This window comes from Cervus canadensis, chromosome 19, assembly GCF_019320065.1.
Source record: "Cervus canadensis isolate Bull #8, Minnesota chromosome 19, ASM1932006v1, whole genome shotgun sequence".
Lineage (NCBI taxonomy): Eukaryota > Metazoa > Chordata > Mammalia > Artiodactyla > Cervidae > Cervus > Cervus canadensis.
Window position 1 is genome coordinate 25,383,867 of NC_057404.1, and position 14,294 is coordinate 25,398,160.

Genomic DNA, 14,294 nt, shown 5'->3' on the forward strand with positions numbered 1-14,294 from the left:
TATGTAGATAATAGATATACAGACTGATCACTAACATCAGTGTTTAAAAATTTAGATCATGCTGTGTGTTATTTGCAATTTGCTTTTTTCACAATAGCCCCTTTATACAAATTATTAAATATTTTTCTGAAATATTATTTAAATAAATGCAGAATATACTACCATGTGACTATGCTATAACTCTTTTTAACAAACTATTATTGGATGTCTTAGGTGTTTCTTTATTTTCTCTTTATTTATTGCTATTTTTTTGGGAATCGAATTGGATACAAAAACGATTCTGCAGCAAAAGCATCATAAGCTTCTAGAAGCTACAGACACAGTGTCTTTCAAGTAATAGTAGTTAAGCTGAGGCTGAATGACCAAAAAGCGTTGGACATTAGCAGAGCACTCCAGGCAAAAGGACAAACAAGTACAATGTTTTTGTGGAAACTGTGTTTAACTGTTAAGATTGCATAACCTCCCCAGGGAAGGTATATCATTTACTCTTTATTAGGACTGCCAGTGGATTCGATGTTATTTCCATGTTTAAAGTGAAGTCGCTCAGTCATGTCCGACTCTTTGTGACCCCGTGGACTGTAGCCCACCAGGCTTCTCTGTCCATGGGATTCTCCAGGTAAGAATACTGGAATGGGTTGCCAGTTCCTTCTCTAGGGGATCTTCCTGACCCAGGGATCAAACCCAGGTCTCCCGCATTGCAGGCAGACGCTTTAACCTCTGAGCCATCAGGGAAGCCCCTATTTTCATGTTTTGGCAGAGGAGATACCATGATCAAGAGGGTGGTTCTCCCAGGGCGAGGCTCACCCATTGTACTCCGGGTGTGTTGACCTCTGCGATTTCCTCAAATAGGGGGGACTCGGCTGTGTAATTTATGGTAGTGGGGGACTGCGTGTGCGCTTTCCCCTGAAAAAGAATAGAAAAAAAAAAAAGAAAGAAAAAAAAAATCTTTATGTCTTACACTCTAATCAGTATTTAAAATGATATTTGCCATGTATTATCTTTTCAGGAAATATAAGTTAAATGAATGTAAAGAGGTGAAAAGACTTGCAATTTAGTCACTATTTTATAAAGTAATAGCTACAAAAAAGTTCTGCCTTATTAAAAAAGATGAAGCTTTGCATGCTGATAGCTACTGTTTTATTTATATGAATTGTGATGAAGATCAAAACAGACACTAAAGAAGCTCCAAATTAACTAATTTCTTCTAAATATGTGCATGCATGCTTAGTCACATCTGTCACATCTGACTCTTTGTGATCCCATGGACGATAGCCCACTGGGCTCCTCTGTCCATTGGATTCTCCAGGCAAGAATACTGGAATGGGTTGCATTCCCTTCTCCAGGGATCAAACCCTCATCTCCTGCGGCTCCTGAATGGCAGCTGGTTTCTTTACTGCTGAACCACCAGGAAAGCCATCTTCTAAATATAAATATACAACATTCGATGTCCATAGATGGCCAGTAAAGAGCAAAGGAATAGAATATTTGAAAAAGAGATTTTTAAAGTGATATCATGTGTGTGTTTGGTGGCTCAGTCGTGTCTAACTCTTTGTGAGCCCTGTGGACAGTAGCCCACCAGGCTCCTCTGTCCATGGGATTTTTCAGGAAAGAATACTGGAGCAAATTGCCATTTCCTCCTTCAGGGTATTTTCCCTACCCAGGGATCGAACCCACATCTCTTATGTCTCATGATGGCTCTTACATCTCTTATGTCTCCAAATAATGACTCATATATTTTTTGTTTTTATTTTTCTATTTGACAATAATTTATGACTTTTATATTTGTGTTGTTTGTTGCTTAGTCACTAAGTTGTGTTCTACTGTTTTTCAACCCCGTGAACTGTAGCTTCCTAGGATTCTCAGTCCGTGGGATTTCCCAGGCAAGAATGTTAGAGTGGGTTGCCATTTCCTTCTCCAGGGGATATTCCTGACCCAGGGATCAAACCTGCATCTCCCACATTGTAGGAGGATTCTTTACCACTGAACCACCATAGTAAAGTGTTAAGCTTATAGTTTATGTAACATACAGAATGTCTGTTTCAAGATTAGTGCAGTTAGTATAAATATTCTCTTCTTTAAGGTCCTATTACTTTTTCCCCCCACTTAAACTCATGAGAGTTTAAAGATGGATACTACATTCCAATGGTTGATGAGGAAAACACACTGAACTTAAGGACATTTGCCACCCACACCCTCAACTTCTCCATTTCCTAGCTCAGGACTTATGCAGGTATTCCAATATGCTAGAAACCAAGTTTCTGAATATTCAACAAAGTATATTATTTTGGCTGAAGACAAGAATGATGAGCTGTTTTAATAAGTCAAATTATTTTTTAACCAACTGCTAGAGAAAGCCTAATGCTTAACCTGTCCATGTTTGATTAATGCAGATGAAAATGTCATCTAGCAATTTGAAGACAGGAATAAAGACGAAGTGTGTTCAACAGTTTCCAGGTGTTCTTCTCAAGAAACTCCATGGCACATAAAGCAGCAATTTCAGAAAATTAAGAGATGCTAATGCTCTACTGAAAAGAAACTAAGAGGACCCACTGAGAAGCTCATTTTTGTCTAGGTTTCTCCCTAACAAGGCTGCTCCACAGGTCAACTGAAGAATGCAAAGAAACCTGGGCTATGCCACGTGCTTTCCACAGAAATGCACATCAACTGTGCATTGTAGTAAAAAAAAAAAAATCACTGCTAGTTTTGATTGTGTACTCTAAGGTCAAAGTAGGGGCTATTCTGAGACAAGTGGAGATTAGGTCTCTGGGCCGCTTCAACTTGAGTTGAGCTACATTGAACTGAACTTTATTCCTGTCGATTCCCTTGTGCCTTTAGACTGAGTCTGGCTGGCAAAGGGAACCCCCTGTCCATCCCCCATAGATCTACGTGGAAATTTGACAGTGGATTCCTCTTGCCCCTATGCAATCTGAGAAGGCTCTCTTTTCTGACTCTTATCCTTAGACTCTCAAAGTAGAAGAGACCATTGACTTCACAGAGCCTCAGAGGAAAAGAGAAGACTGAAATGCACTTCAAAAAAATTCAAAAGACTTCATGAGAAAGAATATTGGCAGACAACTGGACCTGATAGTGTAATAGCATTCTGTGGAAAGTGGAACTTGTAAGTGATGAACTTGGATATTTAGCTGAGGAGATTTCTAAGCGAAGTGTTGACGTGACAGCGGTGTTTCTTCTAGCTGCTTATAGAAAACACTAGAAGAAGACAGAGAAATTGAAGAAGGGGTATTAAGGGAAAGAGAAGTCTGCACTTGATGATTTGGAAGATTCTCAGCCTATCCAGATAGTACACTTTAGCAACAGAGCCAAGTGCCATGTGTGTGTCTGGACAACTGTTTGCTAAAGAGACTAGGCATGTGTGTGACTCACTAATCCAATAAGCCATCTCAAGAGAAGCCAGGAATAGAGATGCATATATTCAGGAGATATTTATGAAGGATCTCCTTTTCTGATGATGAATTATACATAAGGTCAGCAAGGATTTTTAGAAATTTATGCCAACAGAAACTTAGCCTGGAGTCAAAGGGACTTAGCCTGAAGTCAAAGGAACTGAACTAGTAAGGGAGGAAAGAAGATTGATTTTGAGGGTGAAGCCACAGATACAGAAGCTGGTGGACCACTATGGACCCAGAGGGCACAGGGCCAGGGGCTCAGGACATTCTCCTGAATTCTGGAAGGCAGAGCATCCCTATGGTTTCAGAGGGTGGAGTTGCCCTCCACGAAAGAGGTGGGCTTGTCATCCTGGTGGGCCTAGAGGATAGAACAATGATCTCAAAATAATTACTTTTGTCTTAAAAGCTAATGGAATTTGCTCAGTCAAATTTGCTTACTGTGGCCCCTTTTTCCCCTCTGACTTTTCAAAGTCTGTCCTATGCCATTATATTTTAAAAACATATAACTCAATTCATTTTACAGGTTTCTTATGGAGATGAATTTTGCCCTAGAATGAATCACACCCTAAATTTCACACATGGTTGAATTAGATGTTTGGATAAGATTTTGGACTAAGAGATGATGCTGAAATGGGTAAACACTTGCGACCCCATGGACTGTAGCCCACCAGGATCCTCTATCCATGGGACTCTTCAGGCTAGGATACTGGAGTGGGTTGTCAATTCCTCCTCCAGGGAATTGTCCTGACCCAGGGATCGAACTCACGTCTCCTGTGTCTCTTGTATTGCGGTGAATTCTTTACCACTGAGCCACAGGGAAATGCCTTAGATAGGATTTAGGACTTAGAGATGACGCTGAAATGGGTAGATTTTGGAGATGTTAGGACAAAGTGAATGTACTTTGCATGTGTGAAGAACATACATTTGGGGAGCAATTAGAAGTCATACTGTTATGGGCTTAACTGTGTTCCCCTCAAATCAAATATTGAAGTCCTAACCCCGCAATGTTCTGAATGTGACTATATTTGAAGATAGAATCTACATAGAGGTAATCGAAGTAAAAGGGGGCTGTTAGGATAAGTCTTAATCTGTTAGGATCATTGTCCTTATATGAAGGGAAATTGAGGACAAACACACATGTGAAGGTAGATGATGAGAAGAGACAGAGGGAGAAGATGACCATCTATGAGCCAAGGAGAGACACTTAGAGCAGATCCTTCCCTCACACCCTCATGAAGAACCAAATCTGCTGACATCTAGATTATAGACTTCTAGCCATAGAACTGTGAGACAATCACGGAACTCTTCCACAGTCCATGATTAAGCTATGAAAACAGTTTCAACGTTATCAATTCAGCAAGTAATTAAATGCCTACTATGTGCAGAGCCCTGTAACAACAGCTAAGGGGATAAAAAGAACAATGAAAACTCAGTCCATGCTTATAGATTACAGCTTGAAAGAATCATATTTATAACTTCGAAGAAAAATGAGGCAGCTGGTAACAAACGGATTTCTTGAAGTAAAGAAGCCATCTATTTGAATTGGAAAACATTTTTAGGCATATTGCTTTCTTTATGTGACCCTTCTGATACCTTAACAGCAGTACTGCCATTAGAAATTGTAAAGTTATTGTTAGTAGACTACATCAAAAGAGCAATTGACATTCTCATAATGAGTATAACATGTCATTGTGTGTGTCTCAGTTTTTTACAGAGCTGGATCTGCTTTTTAGTCCAGATGTATATAAGTACTTATTTATTTTACACTTTTGAATATGCATGCAATAGATAACATTTACTGTGATGAGCTGAACTGCTACTAAACAAATATACCTAATAATAATCTATATTCCTTTTTTTAAAAAAAGTATTTTGTAGTTTTTTTCCTAAGTAGTAGCTCAGTTGGTAAAATCATCTGCCTATAATGCAGGAGACCTGGGTTTGATTCTGGGGTTAAGAATATCCCCTGGAGAAGGAAATGGCAACCCACTCCAGTATTCTTGCCTGGAAAATCCCATGGACAGAAGAGCCTGACAGGCTACAGTCCACGGGATCACAAGAGTTGGACCCGACTTAGTGACTAAACCACCACCACCATTTAATTACAACGGTTTTAATATTTTGAACCCCAAATTCTTTGGGCTGCTATGGTCTGCACATTTTCTTCTACTTTGCAAAAAGACAGATTTGACAAGTACTTGGGTTGGTTGTTCACTTTTTGCCTGTGAGAGTGAATAAAGCTATGGAGATTGGAGGGTTCCCTCCTGTGAGATTAATGTAGACTTTCTGGATCTGTGTTCTCCCAGGGTGGTTTGACCTGGTATGTGGGGTATAACAAGCTCTTGACAAGTTATAGATGCTCCATCTGCCGGGGAGAGGGTCCCACAAGGTGGAGGTACAGGGAAGTCAGTTTAGTTTTTAAGGGAAAGGAGGATTTGTGAAAACTAAACCTTGAGTTAATGCTACACAAATAGTTTGAGATTCAAGACTGAGAATCAATTTAATGGATATTATATTTCGTACACCATTAAAAACCTGTAAATTCATTCTATTCTGAAATAGTAAGCTCTTAGAAAAGTATGCTTTTATTGCTCACAGGAATCTTAAATTACTAAAAATAACTTTGTGAGTTGTTTTGTGGCAGAACAAAGCTACCTGGTGTTAATCTGTGTCCCTTTTGCTTTAAAATATTCTGCTTTCACCATTTTCTTTGTAGATATTCTAAAGGCATATTGTTTAATCAATCATTCACTCACACACTCACTTATTTACCACATATTTGCCCCATATGCTCAGCAGGCAGCAAGGAAAGAATTGTGGGACAAATAAGGTAGGATTAATATCTGATATAAGATGTACTATGTCCTAGGGAATGAGTGAATATACATTTCTAAATTAAGGAAGAAGATCTTATTTGCATTGGAAATGTTGCTTATAATGGGGTAATATGTGTTATGATGATGATAGTAGGACTAACCCAAAAGAGGATTTTCCAGTGTTGCAGTGAGAGAGAGGGACTTGTGACATACATGAAACCCTGTGATTAAATACACAATTCCTTTCAGCTGTTCCTGGTAATAAAAGTAACAGCTTCATTATTTATTCAGTGATGTTAAGATACATTACAAGGATCTGAGGGAAACCAAGACTAATAGGATAAGTCTGGTAGGATAATATTCATCTCCTTCCCCTTAATACTCTAAGTCCAATTTAGCAAATAAAATAGAAGATGCTCAGTTAAATTTGAATTTTAGATAAACAATAAATAAATGAACATCTTGTGCCAAGTCTACCTGCCATCATCTAGAATAGTTCCCTTCAATTAGAGATATCATTCTTTATCAGAAGCAATATATCCTCTGACAGCAATTCTCCACCCAGGCAGTGGAGAATACCCTCCAGGAAGAAAGGGTTTTACTCAGAATATGAGAAAGAGGAAAGTGATGTTTTGGGGGAAAAAAAAGCACCTAGCTTCATGTGATTTATGCGTTATATATGATCCCCAGGGCTTTCCTGGTGGCTCAGCTGGTAAAGAATCCACCTGCAATGTGAGAGACCTGGGTTCAATCCCTGGGTTGGGAGGAACCCCTGGAGAAGGGAACAGCTACCCACTCCAGTATTCTGGCCTGGAGAATTCCATGGACTCTATAGCCCATGGGGGTCACAAAGATTTATGTTATATATGATCCCCAAAGGGACATCTAGTGTTTATACTTATTTGTTCTGAAAGAATCACCATCCTGTGGTAAAGAGGGCAAAGTATATTTTCATTCATCAGATGGGCACTTCGCTCAGAGCCTCAGCAATAACACTTTTATTATATGAACCTGGATTGCTGCTGTTACCATTGCTGCTGCTGCTGCTATTACTACAATTATCTAATGAGCATACATAAGGTGTGAGATGCTACAGGAAAACCCGAACTAACTTTTTCACCAAGCAACATATATAATCCTGCTGAGTTAACTCAGCAGCCCTTTAAGTTTTGAATGCCTTGTCTATTGTGCTATTTTATAGATAGAAACAAAGACTCAGGGAGATGAAGTGATTTATCCTCTGTCCGATAAATAAGCAGCATCAGAAATGGGATTCATGATCAGAAGCCAAGCCTTTTAACTCAAAAAAGGAAACTGCAGTTAGATTGTTGTTGTTCAGTCACTAAGTCATGTCTGACTGCCTGTGACCCCATGGACTGCAGCATGCCAGGCTCCTCTGTCCACCACTATCTCCTGGAGTTTGCTCAAACTCATGTCCACTGAGTCGGTGATACTATCTAACCATCTCATTCTCTGCCATCCCCTTTTCCTTTTGCCTTCAATTTTCCCCAGCTTCATTGTCTTTTCCAATGAGTTGGCTCTTTGCATCAGGTGGCCAAAGCAGTTTAGAATTTTCCTTCTGAGGCTTATGCAGAGATAACTAGAGTATGGAAAAAGGAGTTGGTACTCCTCCTCTGCGTTTGAAAAAACTCTTCAATGCATAGATTAGACACTGGCTCATTTGCATCTTTTAATACAAGTGCAAAAATTGTGAAATTAATTAAAAACACATACGATATCTTCTCACTTTCAAAGATGTTCTCTTCTCAAAGAAGTAAGATCAGAATTCTAGACATTGGGAGGCACAAGCTAAATTGTGACAGCTTTTTTGCGTCATCATCATCACAGTTAATACATTAACTGTTACCAGCAAATGAAAGCAAGTTAAAAACACGTTGTCTCATCTTAATGTCTTAATTACTTATGAGATAATGGATTTATTTTAGGATTATCCAGGAAATTACCTTCTATTAATAACAAATCAGGGGAATGCAATATATTAAACAAAATAGTCAAGGCTATGGTTTTCCCAGTAGTCATGTATGGATGTGAGAGTTGGACTATAAACAAAGCTGAGCATTAAAGAATTGATGCTTTTGAACAGTGGTATTGGAGAAGACTCTTGAGAGTCCCTTGGACTTCAAGGAAATCCAACCAGTCCATCCTAAGGGAGATCAGTCCTGGGTGTTCATTGGAAGGACTGATGCTGAAACTCCAATACTGTGACCACCTGATGCAAAGAGCTGACTCATTTGAAAAGACCCTGATGCTGGGAAAGATTGAGGGCAGGAGGAGAAGGGGACGACAGAGGATGAAATGGTTGGATGGCATCACTGACTCAATGGACATGGGTTTGGGTAGACTCTGGCAGTTGGTGATGGACAGGGAGGCCTGGCATGCTGCGGTCCATAGGGTCACAAAGAGTCGGACACGACTGAGCAACTGAACTGAACTGAACTGAACAAATAGCTAAGTTAAATGATATCTTTCTTTATTTTTATTATAATCCAAATGTAGAAGCAAAACATGAAACGTTAACTAATACTAATTGATAAAAATAACAATTCTGAAAAGTCACTTTGAAGATGTTACAAGGCAGAACTGGCAGCATCACATTTAAAACTATGTGGACTGTGGCACCACATAGATGGAGTGTAATTCTTAAACTTTCTTTTTCATGACCATTGTCTAGAATATTACTCTGTTCTAATTCTCTGTATAGTAACTATAACAATCTGATTTTTAAAAATGAATTTATGGCTTCTCTTCTACTAATGCAAAACATGCATGAGAATATAGCTGTATTTTTTGTCATGGTATCCTAGGATCTGGAATAGTTCAGAACATATTACAAATGAAGAGGGAGTGAATAAAGAAGTAAATTTCCCAATTATTAGCGGAGTGGTCTTGGGTTTTTCTAAGCCCTCAGTTTTTCCATTTGTAAACTAGCATTAAATACTTTTCTATAAGAATCATCATTATTATTAAGTACAAAACAAGTAAAGCACACTGCCCAGTGACAGTAGGTGCTTAAGTGTTCAGTAATAGTAGCAATGAAGTAAATGTGGTCCTCTCCTCCTCATCATAAAGTGATTTTATGTTCTTTCCCCATTGTTGGGTTTAGTGTCATTATTATATTCAATGCAATCTGAGCTTATTTGGCAAATGCTACCTCTGAACAGAAGCGTGATGTCCCCACTCTTCCCTCTGCCACGGAAGCCTGCTTGTTTGTTTCAGATCAAAGCTGCACCTTCAGCCTGGATCCAAGAATGAAGATGTGTGAGCAGACCCAAACTCAACTGCCAGCTTGGAGCTGAGACTCAAATGAACAGCCAGGTGTATACTGTGAGTAACAAATATTTGTTGTTGATTGTCATGCAGGACAAGCTATTGAGCACTGACTATTAAAACATTCTATGGATTCACGAAAGATACATGGTCCTGGGATAAATTAGCTGACAAAGACTGAGTTGATGAAGGACAAGGAACAGAATGTTGCTATCATGAAAACAAAGCATGAACACTGACTGCTCACCCCTCCCCCCACCCCACTTTCAGCAAATATGCATCTTATTTTGTTTTACTATCTTTAGTCTTGTTTTCATCTTCCCACTACCCTTCCACCTAGTTCAGTCCATGCAAGCACACTGTGAACCCTGGTCACGTCTCCAGTCCTCTCTGTTCTGAACTTTACATTTCTGCTATACTGAATTAGTTGATTCAGTTCCTGGAAACTATCATACTGTTTTCTGCTTCACATGTTTTGCACAGGTCTTTTCCTTGATTGTTCTCCCCCAAAGCACCATATCCCCAGCCTTCACCAGTGAGGTCCTCCTCTGTCTCAGTAATTTAGTTCAAAGGTCAGTCACTCTCTGTCTATCATCACCATCACCTCAGTGTTATCTTCTAGGACAGGGCCATCATTTAATCACCTTTACTATCCTTAATGGTTAAAATAAGACCCAGTATTTAACATGTGCCCAATAAACCTGTGTTAAAATGAGTTGGACTGACAGGTCACTTCAAAGACTTTTTAAAAAATATAGTAAAAGCATTCTGGCTAAAATTCAGCTTGCTCTGAATGTGATTTGCATCATTATATTTTGATGAATTAGCTTGGAGACAGCTTTTTGAGTAGATGAAGAGGAAATGGGAAGAATTCTTAAGCCTGGAATGTAACCATTTTTTCCAATCTCTTTGTGAGCATAGTTTCAACACTAGGCATCAATAGCTACAGTCTTCTGTACGTCTCGAGTTTGTATTTCAATGTTTAAGGACTTTGAATAAATTATTATTAGAATAAATCAACACCATCTATTTTCTTATTCATTTTCCAAGCAGACAGGAGCAGGCTCAGGACACAAGAGAACTGACAGTTTGTATACACAGAAGGAAAGCTACCCAAGCATCAGAAATAAGGCTGAGCGAGGTGGGAGGCACCTTGCCTAATTTCCCCAACAATGCAATTTACCTTCATGACCAATGATAGTTAAGAAATCTTGAAGAAGTAAAGAACAATAAAGCTACATTAAAAAATGTGGAGAGAAGAAAAAAAATCCCTGAAATATGTAGGTAAAAGGAAACAAATGTCAAAAAATCAGACTTTTATCTTTCATACACTGTGGAGTTTTGCTGTGAAGAATCTTTCTAATTGTGCCCACAGATGATTACTATAGGTAAGATTTGCTGTCCTGACTTTTGCTTGAAACATATGGTGCCTTGCTATAGGCTTTAAAAAGCATTTTAACTTCTTATTTTCTCTTATGTGTCCTCAGTAGGAGAAATGCATTTCATTTTATAGCCAACAAAAGCATGTGACAAGGAAGACCTACTTGACTGCTACAAAGAAATGAAATGTCGAAAGGGTCATTAATAATTCACATGCTCTGTGTAGAAAGAACAGATTGCCTCATTGTACAAACTGACTTATATACCTTGGTATAGAACTGACAAACTGCTCCTCATGGGTTTCTTTGACTCCTTCCTACTTATGTCTTTAATGCATAAAATATCCCTTTTTCTGACAAATGTTATACCATTTGTTGGTTTCAATAAAAGCAAGGCTGATGATCAAATGATAAATAGTATGCAGGAGACAGATTAACCGATAATGTGTTACTAGCATTATCTCCTATCTAAATTCTTTTCTTAATTATAAATTTATATTGAGATAAGCCTAAAACTGGATTGAATGAGCTTGGTATTGGTGAATCAAAATAGTAACACAATTGGATTGGCTATGCTTTCAGTCATCTTTTTCCCTAGTTCTTCCTTCGTGTCATAGAGTGATAGTGGTTAGAATGAAAAGATTCTCAACTTACATGAAGTTCAAGAAAATTTACAGATCTCTATAGCATATAGGCAAAATTCATTGAAACCCCATCCGAGCGCCCTAAAAATAGCCTTCACTAAAAGAAAGGAAACTAGTAATGCACAATACTCACTGGAAAAGACCCTGATACTGGGAAAGATTGAAGGCAGGAGGAGAAGGGGAGGACAGAGGTTGGGATGGTTGGATGGCATCACCGACTCAATGGACATGAGTTTGGGCAAACTGTGGGAGACGGTGAAGGACAGGGAAGCCTGGCATGCTGCAGTCCGTGGGGTCACAAAGAGTTGGACACGACTGAATGACTGAACAAAGTAACAGCAATGCACAATACTTTTCCTGCTTCAAGGGAGTCATGCTTTTATAAGTGTGCTGTGATCAGACGGGCAGTAAATACTTTGGGCAGTGAAAGAAGAAATAAAATCTGCAAGATGAAAGAGAAACCAAGAATTGAAATGTTCCCAGGAATTACAGCTGAGCTATGATAGTGTATGTAGGATTAGTCCACAGAAGTAATTTTGTAAGTCTCTTGTGGCAGACACAGAATGATAGGGGAACACTGTGATGTACAGGATGTTTCCATTCCATTCCATAAATTTGCATTAGAGGTTCAGCATAACATAAATAATGCATGATAAATTCTATCAAAAGAATTTCTGGCTGGGGTGAGTGCACACAGGAAGCTGCCTCTAAGGCCATATTTTAACAAGACCGGGTAATGGCCTGGCTGGCCACATTCGTGCCCATAGAAACTGTGGGATTTGCAATTTGTCAAAGGTTAATGGAGAAGCAAGGAAAGTGAGTTTGGTTTAAACTTTAAGCTGGTTTCCTATGTAAAGATCCAAATACTAGCATCATGCTTCTGTACTTCCATCTCTCTCTATAAAAAAATAACAGAGCATGATATCACTTATATGTGGGATCTAAAAAGGTCAAACCTGTGGGAAAAACAGAGTGAGATGGTGGTTAAAATAGGATGGGGAGAGAGGACAAGATTGATGGTGTTTAACAGTACAAACTTGTAACAAATAGTAAATAAGCCATATAAATCTAATGTACAATGTAGTGAATATAGGCACTAATATTACACTAAAATAATGTAGCATGATAAATGTCCGCCAAAGGGCAATGGCATTACAATATAAATATATGTCAAAGTAATGCATTGCATACCTTAAACTTATACAATGTTATGTGTGAAAATGTATTCAATAAAAATTAATAGTGATTTTAAAATATAAAGCATTTGACTGACCCACAGTTAATGCAGTGAACCTCTAAACCTGCATTTACTCCTCAAATGATTGACAATGGAGAGGAAAAGTTTGGCTGTAGGAGAAAGGGCACCCCACATGCAAAAACTGGTGAGAAATAGTAACTACTAATTATTGAGGGCTTACTCTGTGACCAGCTCCATGTTAACAATTGAATACATTATTGCATAATTATCTCATTTAGTCCATGTAACAACTTTAAGAGGGGTAACAACCTTAAGAAGGAAAATAGATCAATGTCTCAGAAGGATTAGATAACTGTAGACTCTATTGGGTTGTTGTTTAGTGGCTAAGTTGGGTCAACTCTTTGAGACCCCTAGGACTATAACCCACAAGGCTCCTCTGTCCATGAAATTTCCCAGGCAAGAATACTGGAGTGGGTTGCCATTTTCTTTTCTAGTAGACCCCATAGGCACATTTACAGAGTACATCTACATCTAACTTCTTTTTCCATTCTCCTCCCCACTACATTATGCTACTTAATCATAGAAGCAGTACATTTTGAAGTCAGCTTAAAAGAAACACTTCTGGAGGAAACAGTCTTATCTGAGCCAGAAAGAAAATGTAAGGCTCTTGGTGACACTCAGAAGTTAGGGATACTTGAAATGGTATGAGGAGACAATGAGTAGTTCAAGAGCCTGATCCAGAGACACAGAAAAAGCTCTACAGAACGGCTTGGATGGGTGAAGGCCTAGCAGGAGGTATGATTAGGTGTGTGAGTTGGGTTAGCTGGGCTTCCTAGGTGGTGCTAACATGAAGAACCCACTTGCCAATGCAGGAGATAAAAGAGATACAGGTTCAATCCCTGGGCTTCCCTGGTGGTCAGATGGTTAAGAATCTGCCTGCAGTGTGGGACACCCGGATTCAATCCCTGGATTGGGAAAATCCCCTGGAGAAGGGAAAGGTAACCCACTCCAGAATTCCTGCCTGGGAAATTCTATGGACAGAGAAGCCTGATGAACTGCAGTCCATGGGGTCCCAAAGAGTCGACACGACTGAGTGACTAACACTTTCACTTGGGTTGGCTGGAGAAGACTGAAGCACAGGAGATAAGACTCATCTGTGACTCAGAGTTGCTTGCATTCTTGTTTTTGTAAATGAAAAAAAAAACCCCAAATCCATTTGCATACCTGTCCCAGGTGGTGCAGTGGTAAAGAATCAGCCTGCAATGCAGAAGACAGGAGAGATGTGGGTTAGATCCCTGAGTTGGGAAGATCACCTGAATAAGGAAGTTGCAACCCACTACTATATTCTTGCCTGCACAATCCCATGGACAGTGGAGCCTGGCCAGCTACAGTCCATGGAGTTGCAAAGAGTCATACAGAACTGAGCAATTGAGCATGCATGCAAACACAAGCACCCCCACCCCTAGACTTTCTCCTACTTATTCATTCTTGGGGAGGGTTGCATTGCTCCTTGCTGATCAAGGTTCTGATTAGCCATTACTTTTCCCTTTAGATCCATTCTC

General features: G+C 39.2%; 1 non-coding gene across 1 annotated transcript; it reads left to right on the forward strand.

Annotated features, from left to right (window-relative positions):
* The first annotated feature begins 745 nt into the window (after positions 1–745).
* LOC122422407 lies at positions 746–906 on the forward strand. The gene has a single exon (XR_006263813.1). It is a non-coding gene; the product is annotated as a U1 spliceosomal RNA (small nuclear RNA).
* Positions 907–14,294: the final 13,388 nt, after the last annotated feature.